This window comes from Centroberyx gerrardi, chromosome 19 (genome assembly GCF_048128805.1).
Source record: "Centroberyx gerrardi isolate f3 chromosome 19, fCenGer3.hap1.cur.20231027, whole genome shotgun sequence".
In the NCBI taxonomy this organism is placed as follows: Eukaryota; Metazoa; Chordata; class Actinopteri; order Beryciformes; family Berycidae; genus Centroberyx; species Centroberyx gerrardi.
Genome location: NC_136015.1, coordinates 15981246 through 15993046, shown reverse-complemented (window position 1 = coordinate 15993046; position 11801 = coordinate 15981246). Strand labels below are relative to the sequence as shown.

At 40.2% G+C, this 11801-nt stretch overlaps 1 protein-coding gene and 3 non-coding genes across 4 annotated transcripts in view; all 4 read left to right on the top strand.

The window, feature by feature from the left end:
- Positions 1-1119: 1119 nt before the first annotated feature.
- On the top strand, positions 1120-1191 carry trnah-gug (transfer RNA histidin (anticodon GUG)). The gene has a single exon. It is a non-coding gene; the product is annotated as a tRNA-His (tRNA).
- A 993-nt stretch (positions 1192-2184) lies between these two features.
- trnah-gug (transfer RNA histidin (anticodon GUG)) lies at positions 2185-2256 on the top strand. Its single transcript has one exon. It is a non-coding gene; the product is annotated as a tRNA-His (tRNA).
- A 749-nt stretch (positions 2257-3005) lies between these two features.
- trnah-gug (transfer RNA histidin (anticodon GUG)) lies at positions 3006-3077 on the top strand. Its single transcript has one exon. It is a non-coding gene; the product is annotated as a tRNA-His (tRNA).
- Positions 3078-4653: 1576 nt separating this feature from the next.
- The window catches only part of ptk2aa (protein tyrosine kinase 2aa), a 70052-nt gene continuing 62904 nt past the window's right edge, over positions 4654-11801 (top strand). The window contains exon 1 of the mRNA XM_078290453.1: positions 4654-4828. The gene's annotated coding sequence lies outside the window, so the exon portion shown is untranslated. The remainder of the gene's footprint in view (positions 4829-11801) is intronic.

The window sequence follows — 11801 nt, the reverse complement described above, 5'->3', positions numbered from 1 at the left end:
TACCTCCAGCTAAATATATTGATTTGAATGACTATGTTGATAGGCTACAAGAATCCAGTGAAGGTCATTTGTTGCCACCTAGTGGTTGAATCTGATTCACTGCAGACAGACCAGTGACAGAATCCGGCTCACGGCAGTCCTCTTTGAGAGAGGGGCCGACACGTGGAGGGATGTGTCCCAAACTGAAACCGCTGCTCCTTCCCCACCACTTCCCAGGAGATGAGGAAAGGAAGTAAGACATTTCTGGCAGTTTTTTCTCCTTTGTAATGATCCGAACTACAAGAACAAATTTGATCTCTCCCTAGCAAAATTACGTCAGTGTGAACAGTTGCCAAACTTCAGCATCACTGACAAAATGTCAGTTGTCTGTGGCTTCATTCTGTTACATGCATTCACATATAGGTTCGATATAAAGCGCGTCCTCCTGCGCTCCAAACCGGCCACAAGGCACAGGCGCTCTACAGCCCTGGACAATTATAATAGAAAATCACATCCATAGGTCAGAACCCACAGACAGGGAGTGGAACACTCAATAATGATGATGATGATGATGATGATGATGATGATTTAGTTTAAGTGTCATACACACAAGGTGCCCAGCCCACATGGACTTACATGACACTATCACTTAGTTACATGTACAATATAATAGTAAAAGAAGGAGAAATGATGCGGCAAACTCAGGTATCACACAAACAAAATATTTTGCCTTTTTTCCCATGCTTTACAAATGAAGCGAGCAATATGGAAACTGCCCTCTCTAAAACATAGTTCAAGTTTTTCATAATCATCTAGCCAGAACAAACATAAGCCGGACAATAGAACATAAAATGAATCTCGTTCTCAGTTTCTTCCAAATCACAAAGTAGATATGTTCTCTCATCTTCAGGAGTATTAGCCTACTAAACCTCCATGTTCAATAACAACTCAATAATTACAGCACTATTAAAACGAGTGTTAATGTCCCTTCATAATAAAATATTAGTGTTGTAATTATCGACTGCTCCTGTCCCCGTCTGTGGGTTAGTCCTTGAACCATGACCATGTTTATGTCAATATCATGAGCCCATTCTGTGGTGGTGTTTCTCTATATGAACCTCATACCAGTCCTGGTGGCTAGCCGTGATCGTATAGTGGTTAGTACTCTGTGTTGTGGCCGCAGCAACCCCGGTTCGAATCCGGGTCACGGCAGTCCGTTTTGAGAGAGAAACACAGAGGGAGAGAGAGAAATAACAAGAAACTTCCATATCTGCTGTGTGAAGTACAGCAATGTGCGAACACAGCAGCAAGGTTGGTGAGCTGGTGTGACAGCAACAGGGCATCCAATGGAATAGGCTTACAACCACCGTGAAGACTGTAAATCATCTGTGTAGCCTGTTCCTGCACTGTGCTGGTTTCTGTAGTCTACATAGACGTAGCCTAGGCTATATATATATTTTTTTTACAGCCCAAAAAAATAAAATTCTGTTTGTATTTTTAGTTTTTTAGTTTTTTTTTACCTATTCTTATTCATATATTTGATTGCAATGTTGCAATGTTACACAGCTCTGTTTACACATTTCTTTATTCTAGTTTATCTTTACTTATTGTTATATTTTTTGTTTTTTATTTTCCACTTGCTTTGGCAGTGTAAACGTATGTTTCCCATGCCAGTAAAGCCCCTTTGAATTGAATTGAATTGAATTGAATTGCAGCCGTGAAGCGCTCATTCGGCCAGTAAAGGACAGTTTGAGAGACTGGAGGACGTGTTCCAAATCAAAACTACTGGTGCTTTCCTCCCTTCCCTCACCACCACCTCATCTCCTGCCACTATTACCTTGAGAGATAGGAAAGGAAAGGAGAGGAGCGGGAAATTGGGGCAGCTGCTATAGTTCAGCATCATAGATGAAAGGAAGGGATATATGGCTCCCATGAATCTCGATCAATTTTCTTTCCTTTTTAATGATCAGAACTACAAGAACAAATGGCAAGTGCCTATACTTTGCCACAACCAAATGACCCCAGTGTGAAGTTGCCATAGGCTACTTCATCATCACTTACAAAATGTCAGTCGATTAATTCAGTAACATTATGCATTTAGATGATATCAGCGACTTTTATATAACTGAATCGTGACAGCAGTTTAGATTCTGGATTGGTATTTTATATGCTTGTTCTGCAGGAGGAGACCCGTATAGGTGGCTAGCCGTGATCGTATAGTGGTTAGTACTCTGCGTTGTGGCCGCAGCAACCCCGGTTCGAATCCGGGTCACGGCAGTCCGTTTTGGGAGAGAAACACAGTGGGAGAGAGAAAAACAAGAAACTTCCATATCTGCTGTGTGAAGTACAGCAATGTGCGAACACAGCAGCAAGATTGGTGAGCTGGTGTGACAGCAACAGGGCATCCAATGGAATAGGCTTACAACCACCGTGAAGACTGTAAATCATCTGTGTAGCCTGTTCCTGCACTGTGCTGGTTTCTGTAGTCTACATAGACGTAGCCTAGGCTATATATATGTATTTTTTTACAGCCCAAAAAAATAAAATTCTGTTTGTATTTTTTTTTTTTTACCTATTCTTATTCATATATTTGATTGCAATGTTGCAATGTTACACAGCTCTGTTTACACATTTCTTTATTCTAGTTTATTTTTACTTATTGTTATATTTTTTGTTTTTTAATTTCCACTTGCTTTGGCAATGTAAACGTATGCCAGTAAAGCCCCTTTGAATTGAATTGAATTGAATTGAATTGAATTGCAGCCGTGAAGCGCTCATTCGGCCAGTAAACGTGGACGTGTTCCAAACCAAAACTATATGGATATATGGCTCCCATGAATCTCGATCAATTTTCTCTCCTTTTTAATGATCAGAACTACAAGAACAAATGGTAAGTGCCCATACTTTGCCACAACCAAATGACCCCAGTGCGAAGTTGCCATAGGCTACTTCATCATCACTGACAAAATGTCTGGATTGGTATTTTATATGCTTGTTCGGCAGAAGAAGACTCGTATAGATGGCTAGCCGTGATCGTATAGTGGTTAGTACTCTGCGTTGTGGCCGCAGCAACCCCGGTTCGAATCCGGGTCACGGCAGTCCGTTTTGAGAGAGAGAGAGAGAAGTTGTTCAGACAACAGTCCCGAGTCGTTAAATACTGGTGGCTGCTGCATGCGTGTAATAGGCCTACCAATCTCATGCCGTCTCGTGCGTCACCGGTGGTCTACCCCATCCTTGATTGAGTGTATGAAGAATTCTCTGTCTGTTGTTAAATTACATGAACAATTAGCTTACTTCTAATCGTGTATTTATCTTGAAACAACCGTCACTTATTTTATATGTGAGGTGAATTTGTGCATAGGCTTATTGCTCATAAAATATATATTTTTTAAAAGTGTAGAGGTTTGGGGAAGAGACTTTATTTGCCATAGGCTACCTCTGGACTGTCACGCGGCACGCCATATAATTACAACCTACACTACTTTGAAGCTCGCGCCACACGTAGTCGGAAAATAATCCCAAATGCACTGCAATAACTTGTATTGAACACCAGATGTCCTCGTTGAGACACAAGAGGGCTTTGCTGTTCCCTTAGGCTAAAGCTTTATTTCCCTAAATACAACAGAGAGGCGCTGAGAGTGTATCCTAGTATTGGTATGATTAATAGAGGAGCATAAAATTGTTTAAAAATAGATGCAGCTGTAATAGGCTAACGGATTCAATTCATTATTTAGCTCAAGTGGATTCTCACGTACTGGAAATCCCCTGGCATGCAAAGGTTGCTATTTCCAATTTATAGAAATAATTGATACTGTTGTAGCCTGTGTTCAACCAGCCAGCCAACCAGATAACCAGCCAGTCAGTCTGTCAGTCATTATATTAAAAATTGTCAGTGGTGAAAAGAGTATTAGAATGTTCTCCTCAAGTAGAAGTACTTACTTGGCTGATATTTGCCTTAAGTTAGAAGTAAAAGTACTGGTGTAAAAATCTACTTAAGTAAAAGTTAAAAGTAGCTCATAGAGTTTTAACTAGATTGTTTTTATTGGAAAAGTTGGATATTAAAAATTAAATGCACGAAAAAAGTAAAGTAGCCCACTCTTCTAGCTGACTGACGTTTCACCGTGAATGGCTTCACAACTGGCCAATTTACGATGGTCCAGTTTCTGATGCTTATTCACTCTGTAATGTATGTGATTTCATGTAGCAGTAGTACTTCAATAAAAACGTAAGCTACTCAAGTAAAAGTAAAATTACTGACCTTAAAAAAAGCTATAGGCCTACTCAATTACAGTAACATGAGTAAATGTAATGAGTTACTTCCACCAAATTGAATACCTACTTTTGAAACACCCACTAGGCTATAATCAAGAATGTATTGAATAGACTACTACTACTACTATCCTAATAATAATAGGCTAACATGTAATTTCTATCCACACAGTCATTCATTCATGAGCTAGGTTAGTTCTCTGCTATTTGTCTAGCGCCTGCCGCAAGGCTTTCCTCTGAGGGAGTAGTTTAGTTTGGCCACTGTGTGTGTGCGTGCGTGTGTGTGTGTGTGTGTGTGTGTGTGTGTGTGTGTGTGTGTGTGTGTGTGTGTGTGTCGCTCCTAGCAGCAGCCATATTGGAATGCTGGATGTGGGGAAGGGAAGCAGGAACAGGCGACTGGAGAGAGAGAGAGAGAGCGAGAGAGCGAGGGAGAGAGCGAGAGAGAGAGAGAGAGAACGAAAAAACACTCTCTTACTCCCTGTTCTACAACTGAAATAACGGATTATTAACCGACTATTAACGCGTTATCCCGCCGGTAAAGTCAACACAAACCTCCGGGACGTCTCTTGTACAAGTCAATGTGAGTGATATTGTGTTTTTTTGGTGTTATTTTAAGAGCTAAAACAAATTATGGGATGCGGTTGGTTAAACGTTAACGTTGGCTGTCGTTAGTCGCTTCCTCCCCTAAATATTTAGACCGTTTTATCATTTATTCAATTCATTATATTAGGGAACTGTCGGTTAAGTTAGCTTAGCTTCCCAACGCCATAGCGAGAACGTACTTTTACTTCAGTAACTTACAGTAAATGTGAAGAAGAGAGTGACCTACTGCCACTTACTCGTCGCCACAGTCACATGGATTGAATGTAGTGTGGAGTAACGTTAACTCTTACCTACGGTAAATAAGTACCGGATTAGCCTACATTTTGCTCCTCATTGACTGCATGTAAATCTCAGTTTCAAAGTGTTTGTTTTGTTCCCAGTGTCATGGGTTTGGTACTGTTTTGTGTCCTTAGTTTGTGTTTGTAACCTTGGCCTCCTTAGCCAACTCGCTTGTTAACTCGTAATATGTATTTTCTATAAACCAACAACAAGGTTAATGGAGCAGCTTGGTAGTTGACCAGATAAAAGTTTTCTTATTTTCTCATTTGCTTTGTATGGAGACTCCCATACACCTTACTCTATGTAGCCCAACTATCATGTAGCCAGGTTAATTTACTTAAGCTTAATTTACCTGTATGTAACCCACTGCACTTATTTTACTGTCCTTCACTGTTGCTTAGTTACTAGACACTCAAGGTGTATTATGCAGAGATATCCACAAATTGAATCATATACATTAATATGGATATGCCTGGCCGTGGGCCTACATTAACACAAACAGCCAAAAGATGTTGCTGCAAATCATTTGCATTTACTTGCATCTTGAATGCGAACATTATAAAACCTTGGAGGGAATCTTGACCTCACACCGTGGTACTGCTGGTCAAAAACAGGTTTTTCCTTAATCCTTGAGTATATACATAACAGTTATATGGAAATACATACACACTAAAAAGTTTGATTTCACTGTCAAATACAACTTAGTATATTTCAGAAACAGGCTCCAAGTCCAGCATTTGCCCAACTGCGCAAGCGCTGTGGTGTGAACCTGCTTTGCCTCTTCTTCAGACTCAGATTGCAGCAACATCTTGAGGCTATCGAGGCCAGGTGACCACATTGGTCCGTATTTTTTGTAAGTCAAAAGTTGAAACCATTTGAACTTTTTTCGGACTGCACTATATGTCATTATGCGTTAACTGTTCACTAGCCTATCAGAGATGGCAAAGGTGGAGCTCGCCTTTTCGCTCTCAATTTTCAAAATGGATAAGCACTCCTCCTACACAGCTTCCCAGAGTTGTATGACATGCACCCACAGCCTAGAGCGTTTTCTTGAACGAGAATGGAAATAGCAAGGAGCTTGCGCTTATCGAGATTCATGTTTCTGTGTTTACGCTTTTTTTTAAAAACGCCATGCCTCCGCTTCGCATTACAATTGGACAAAGAACAGAGAGTGATGGATCCATATGAACTTCTGCACTTCATCTGTTTCTGTCTGGTTGCTGCCTAAGGCCTACAAAAGCCTAATCTACGCAGCATTAACACTTTTTCAATTATGTTTGCGATTCTGAGAACTAAGCTTGAAGCATTAGCTTACATACTGATCTGATCCATAACCATTACCTTAGGGGTGGAAGGTTTCGTAAAAGTCTTGGTTTGGTGGGCACCTCTGTATCACAGTCACAATTTGGTACGTTTTTGTTCATTTTTCCCTTTTTTACAGTTCAATTAGATTATCAATTCATATAGACTCCATTTTTGCTGAAAAAAGCAAAATTGGGTGGTTGTGGGGGGGCTGTGATGTTGAACTCTTACTGAAAATCACATCATCTGAACAAGCTAGGGTTAGGGTTATAGCCTGTTACTAATTGGTTAAAAGTAGGCAGTTTTTTTTTTATGTTCCTGCTCATATGTTGCTTGTTCCTGACACAGAGTAAGCACTCAGTTGTAAAAACAAATCTTTTGACACAACTGTTAAAGTGCAAATTATTTGAAAACATGTATTCACAGAGCTTTCTGCAGATTAAACTGGTATTTCTGAATTGGCAAGCCAATAAACAAGGCTAGCACTGCTAATTAGCTTATCCACTTGAGAAACTCGCTTTTAGTTCCACTCTGGCTGCATTCATTCAGCTCGCCTACCATGACCAAATATTATACCACTTGCAGAATTATTATTTTCAGTGGTGTATGAAAGTAACTTTGTATGGGCAGAGATCACTTTACATGGCTGTTTCACCAATTTATAAAAATGAATGCACACAGCCTGCAAGTGGGTGAGATACAAGGTTGGAGTGATTCAAATCACTAGCCACGATTAAAAGGAAACTCATCCCATCGATGTGTCTTGAACCAAGAGGGACAGAGTGCAGGCTCAGCCCACTAATTGGGCATCATGGGACCAAATTGAATACAATATAATAAGTTTTCTCCTTTAGAGAGATGCCATAACCTTCAGCGTGTGAAAACGGTAGAAAATGAAGTTGTTTTGCTTTGATTTCTGACATTTGGCATCTGGCTCTGTATCAGATTTTAGTCACAGGGAAATTCTGTGATATGGATCCAGACCAGCACCAGCAATGGTATTTTTGCATTCATGTAGGGATGTGAATTAGATAGACACACATAGGGTTGGAGACAGAGAGTGACCCACTGTACAGAGAGGAGAACTGCATGAGAAAAATAAGATAGCCCACACCTTTCTTTTTTTTTTAGAATATTTTATTTTTGGTTTTTCAAAAAGTATACAAAACATACAGGCACACAATGACAATACAAAAACGTTCACAGTACATTACAGATGTATCAAAAATAATTTAACAGACAAATGAGAGATAACAGATAAAAGAGATAGGTTAGCCTTAACCACAGTAGAATGTTCTTTTACAACACTAGTGTGGTGAGAACAGAGAGACCATGCAGATGATCATTCAATCATGTGAGATGGGAGATTCTCCATGTAGTCGATAAAAGGTTGCCATATTTTATAGAAAAGATGTATCTTATTCCTTAGAGAATAGGTTATCTTTTCCAGAGGTATGCAGCTGTTCACTTCTGAGAGCCACAATCCAACTGGCAATGGGAGATCTGACTTCCATTTCGTTGCAATACATTTTTTGGCAATGACCAGCAGGATTTCTGTAAGCTTGATGGAATAACTATGTGTAAGATTAGAATTTGAGAAGTTGCCCAAAAGGCATATCTCAGGATCCATTGGAAAAGTAACTCCATGAATTGTGGATAAAGCATCACAGACATCCTGCCAGAAACCTTGTAGTTTACTACACTGCCAAGTGGAATGAAGGAAAGTGCCCTCTACCAGACCACATCTAAAACAGAGGGGTGAGAGGTTGGGGTTGAACCCATGTAGCTTGGAGGGGGTGAAATAAATCTGTTGCAGAAAATTAAACTGAATCAATCTATATCTTGAATTTAGTGTACATGTAACACCATCGCTACATAGGTCTTCCCACAGTTCTGGATCAATCTCTATACCTAAATCCCTCTCCCACCTAAGTCTAGATCTTTCCGGTTCACGGATTGACAGAAAAGGTAACAGGGCATCATAAACCTTAGAGATGGTTCTAACCATTGGTTGACCATCATGAAAAAGGACTTCAATGGGTGACATCTTGGGTAGCTTCCACTGTCCTTGAAGATTAACCCTTATAAAATTTCTTAACTGTAGGTATTTAAAAAAATCTTTGTCAGGTAGATATTTCTGCTTTAATTGCTGAAAGGACATAAAAATTCCATCCATATAACAATGCTCCACGTGAGTGATACCCTTTTCAGGCCAAGACTCAAAGTTTCTATTCTGGTACAAGATAGGAATAAGCCTATTTCCCCACAAGGGAGTCTTGGGGGACAGAAAACCATCTCGCCCAAACATCTTATGTATCTTGAACCAAATTTGGACTGAGTGAACTATGAAAGGGTTACAGGTACTAGTTCTGATCGACTTTCCATCCCATTTGTATAAGATATCAAACAGAATGATCTCATTAATTTCTAGTCTCTCAATGTTCAACCATGAGGTTTGGGGGTCCCCATCAAACAGTTGAGCCAAAAATCTAGATTGTGCGGCCAAATAGTACAGTCTAAAATTAGGAAGTTTCAATCCTCCTTTTGCGTAATCTAGGGTAAGTTTGTCTAAAGCGATCCTTGGGGATTTACCTCGCCAAATAAACCGTCTGATCAGCTTGTTGAGTGAAGAAAAAAATGCAGAGGGGACATGAATTGGAAGGGATTGAAACATATACAAAAATCTAGGCAAAACATTCATTTTTATAACATTAATTCGGCCTAGTAAAGTAAGAGGGAGGTTCATCCACTTATTCAAGTCATCTTCCACTCTCTGCAACAAACTCAACAGGTTAAGCCTATATAAGTTCTTTAGATTCTTATCCACCAATATACCCAGGTATTTAAGCCTGCTGGATGACCACTTAAAGGGAAAATTGTGTTGAGTAGTACCATAGTTAAACTCTAACAGGGGTAGTATTTCACTCTTGTCGAGGTTAATCTTATAACCAGAAAAGGAGCTGTACAAGTTCAACATATCTACTAAATGAGAGAGGGAGCTCTTAACATTTGTTAAAAAAAGAAGAATATCGTCGGCAAAAAGTGATATTTTGTGTGTGAGAGGTCCGATTTTGAAGCCGCATATATTAGGGTCTACTCTGATAGCCTCAGCCAGAGGTTCTAGGGTGAGTGTAAAGAGGGCAGGACTAAGCGGGCATCCCTGTCTGTTGCCCCTAAAGATAGGGAAATAGTCTGAAGTAATCCCATTAACTGCAATCCTAGCTTTGGGGGACCTATACAATGATTTTATTAAATCGACAAATTGACTATCAAAACCAAATTTTTCGAGAACTCTAAAGAGATAAGGCCATTCTAGCCGGTCAAAAGCCTTTTCGGCGTCGAGGGAGAGTGCAATGCTGGGTATGTTATTTTTCTGTGCAAAATGGATAATATTAAAAAAACGTCTTAGGTTATTAGAGGAAAGCCTGTTAATTATAAATCCAGTTTGGTCAGAATTAACAAGACAGGGAAGAAATATTTCCAACCTCTTGAAGATCATTTTGGTTACTAGTTTATAGTCAGTATTCAAAAGGGAAATTGGCCTATAAGAGGCACACTTTAGTGGGTCTTTCCCTGTTTTGTGAATAACTGATAGCCTACACCTTTCTGAGTCTACTCTTCCTCTTGGCTAGTCTACAAGCAGGCTAATACAGGCGTGGCAGTGGTGTGTGTGTGTGTGTGTGTGTGTGTGTGTGTAAATTGCAGAGCAGTCCAGGAGGCCTGTATTTATAGTAACACTTGACTACACTCAGAGATCTTACAGGAGTAGGCTACTACATGACAGGATCTCTACTCTGCTCTCCTCTGTTCTGTTTTCTTCTTTTTTTCTCCATTCTGCGGGGTTGTGCCATGTTTTGCTCTGTTTTGTTGTGATTTTTCTATTGTTGTAGCCTATTTTCTGTCCTGCTGTCTATTTATTCTACCCTACTTTGTTCTGTTCTGCTCTTTTCTGTTCTTATCCACTCGGTTGTATGTCTCCACTCATAAATATTTGGATTACTATTCTATTCTCCTCTGTTATAGACAAATAGAGAGAGAGTAGGCAGACAGAAAAATTGAGAGAAAGAGACTACTCTAGTGTCAGTAGATTGCAGTGTGTGGTGTGACTCATAATGACTCTAACTACTGATGATACCAATCAGTGTGTGTATGGAGGTATGTATGGGTCCTGAATGAGTGTGTGTGTGTCCTTAATGTGTGTGTGTGTGTGTGTGTGTGTGTGTGTGTGTCAAGGGGAATTCATGCTTCCAAATGAAGTGGTTTGTTTGGGTGGAAAAGAACATCTACTTTTTCCTGTGCAGGCTGAGCAATTTTTTTTCTAACTTGTTTGCCTTTTTCCTGGTAAACACAGCGGCATTTTTTTCAGTGAATGGCTACTTCGTACCTACCGTTGGTTTACATCCATGCATTGGAAAACCTGTCCATTCAGCTGTGTGGAGGAAGGGTCATGCTATTCTAACAATTCTAACAAATGTGTTATTGCTAAAATCAGACTACTTACATTTTTCATCTCAATTCATCTCACAAAGAAAAAAAATGTATGAAGAGTTTAACCGAGGAAACCATATTCTTTTATTTAGACTAGTAACTTCATTTGGAAGCATGAATCACCCATTGTGCTTGCGTGTGTGTGTATCTGTATATGTGTGTGTGCTTGTGCATGCGGGACTGTATGTGTCCTAATTGGGTGCTTGTGTGCGTCCTGAATGCATATGCGTGTCTGTGTGTGTCTGCTCTGTAAATTCTGCTTCTATTGAAGTTATCCCCCTTCATCCTCCTGCATGTGGTTTCAGCTGTGAAGGAAAAGGAGTGTATATGCATGGTGTGCGTGTGTGTGTGTGTGTGTGTTTGGAGACAGGAAGGCTGAATGAAGGTCCATTCCTTTTGCTTCTGGATTGGTTGCATTCAGGAAGCAACCCCCGCACTGCTCCATTCACACACATACACATGTGTGCACACAGGCATACAACACACACACACACACACACAGCACTTACTGTACATCCTAAAACATGCTGTGTCCCTCAGGAGCTGAAAGGAAAACGCCTTTTTCCTCCAGCGATACCACTCAGATCTCTCTGCATGTTTGTGTATGAAAGTGTGTGTTTGTGTGTGTGTGTGTGTACGTGTTTGTGTGTGCATGCCTGTATGTGTATTGCTGCCCTGGGATAATGACTATATTTACCCAACAAAACTCAGGTTTTGTCAGTTGGAAATATCTGTTGTTTGTACAACTTACACTTGGCTTACCTATGTGTGTGTGTGTGTGTGTGTCTGCTTGCAGTCGTTTGTGTGTGTGTGTTTGCTGGTGGAAAAAGACAATAAGACAATAACACCGGATGGTGGACACCTGTCACCTGCACTGGTGT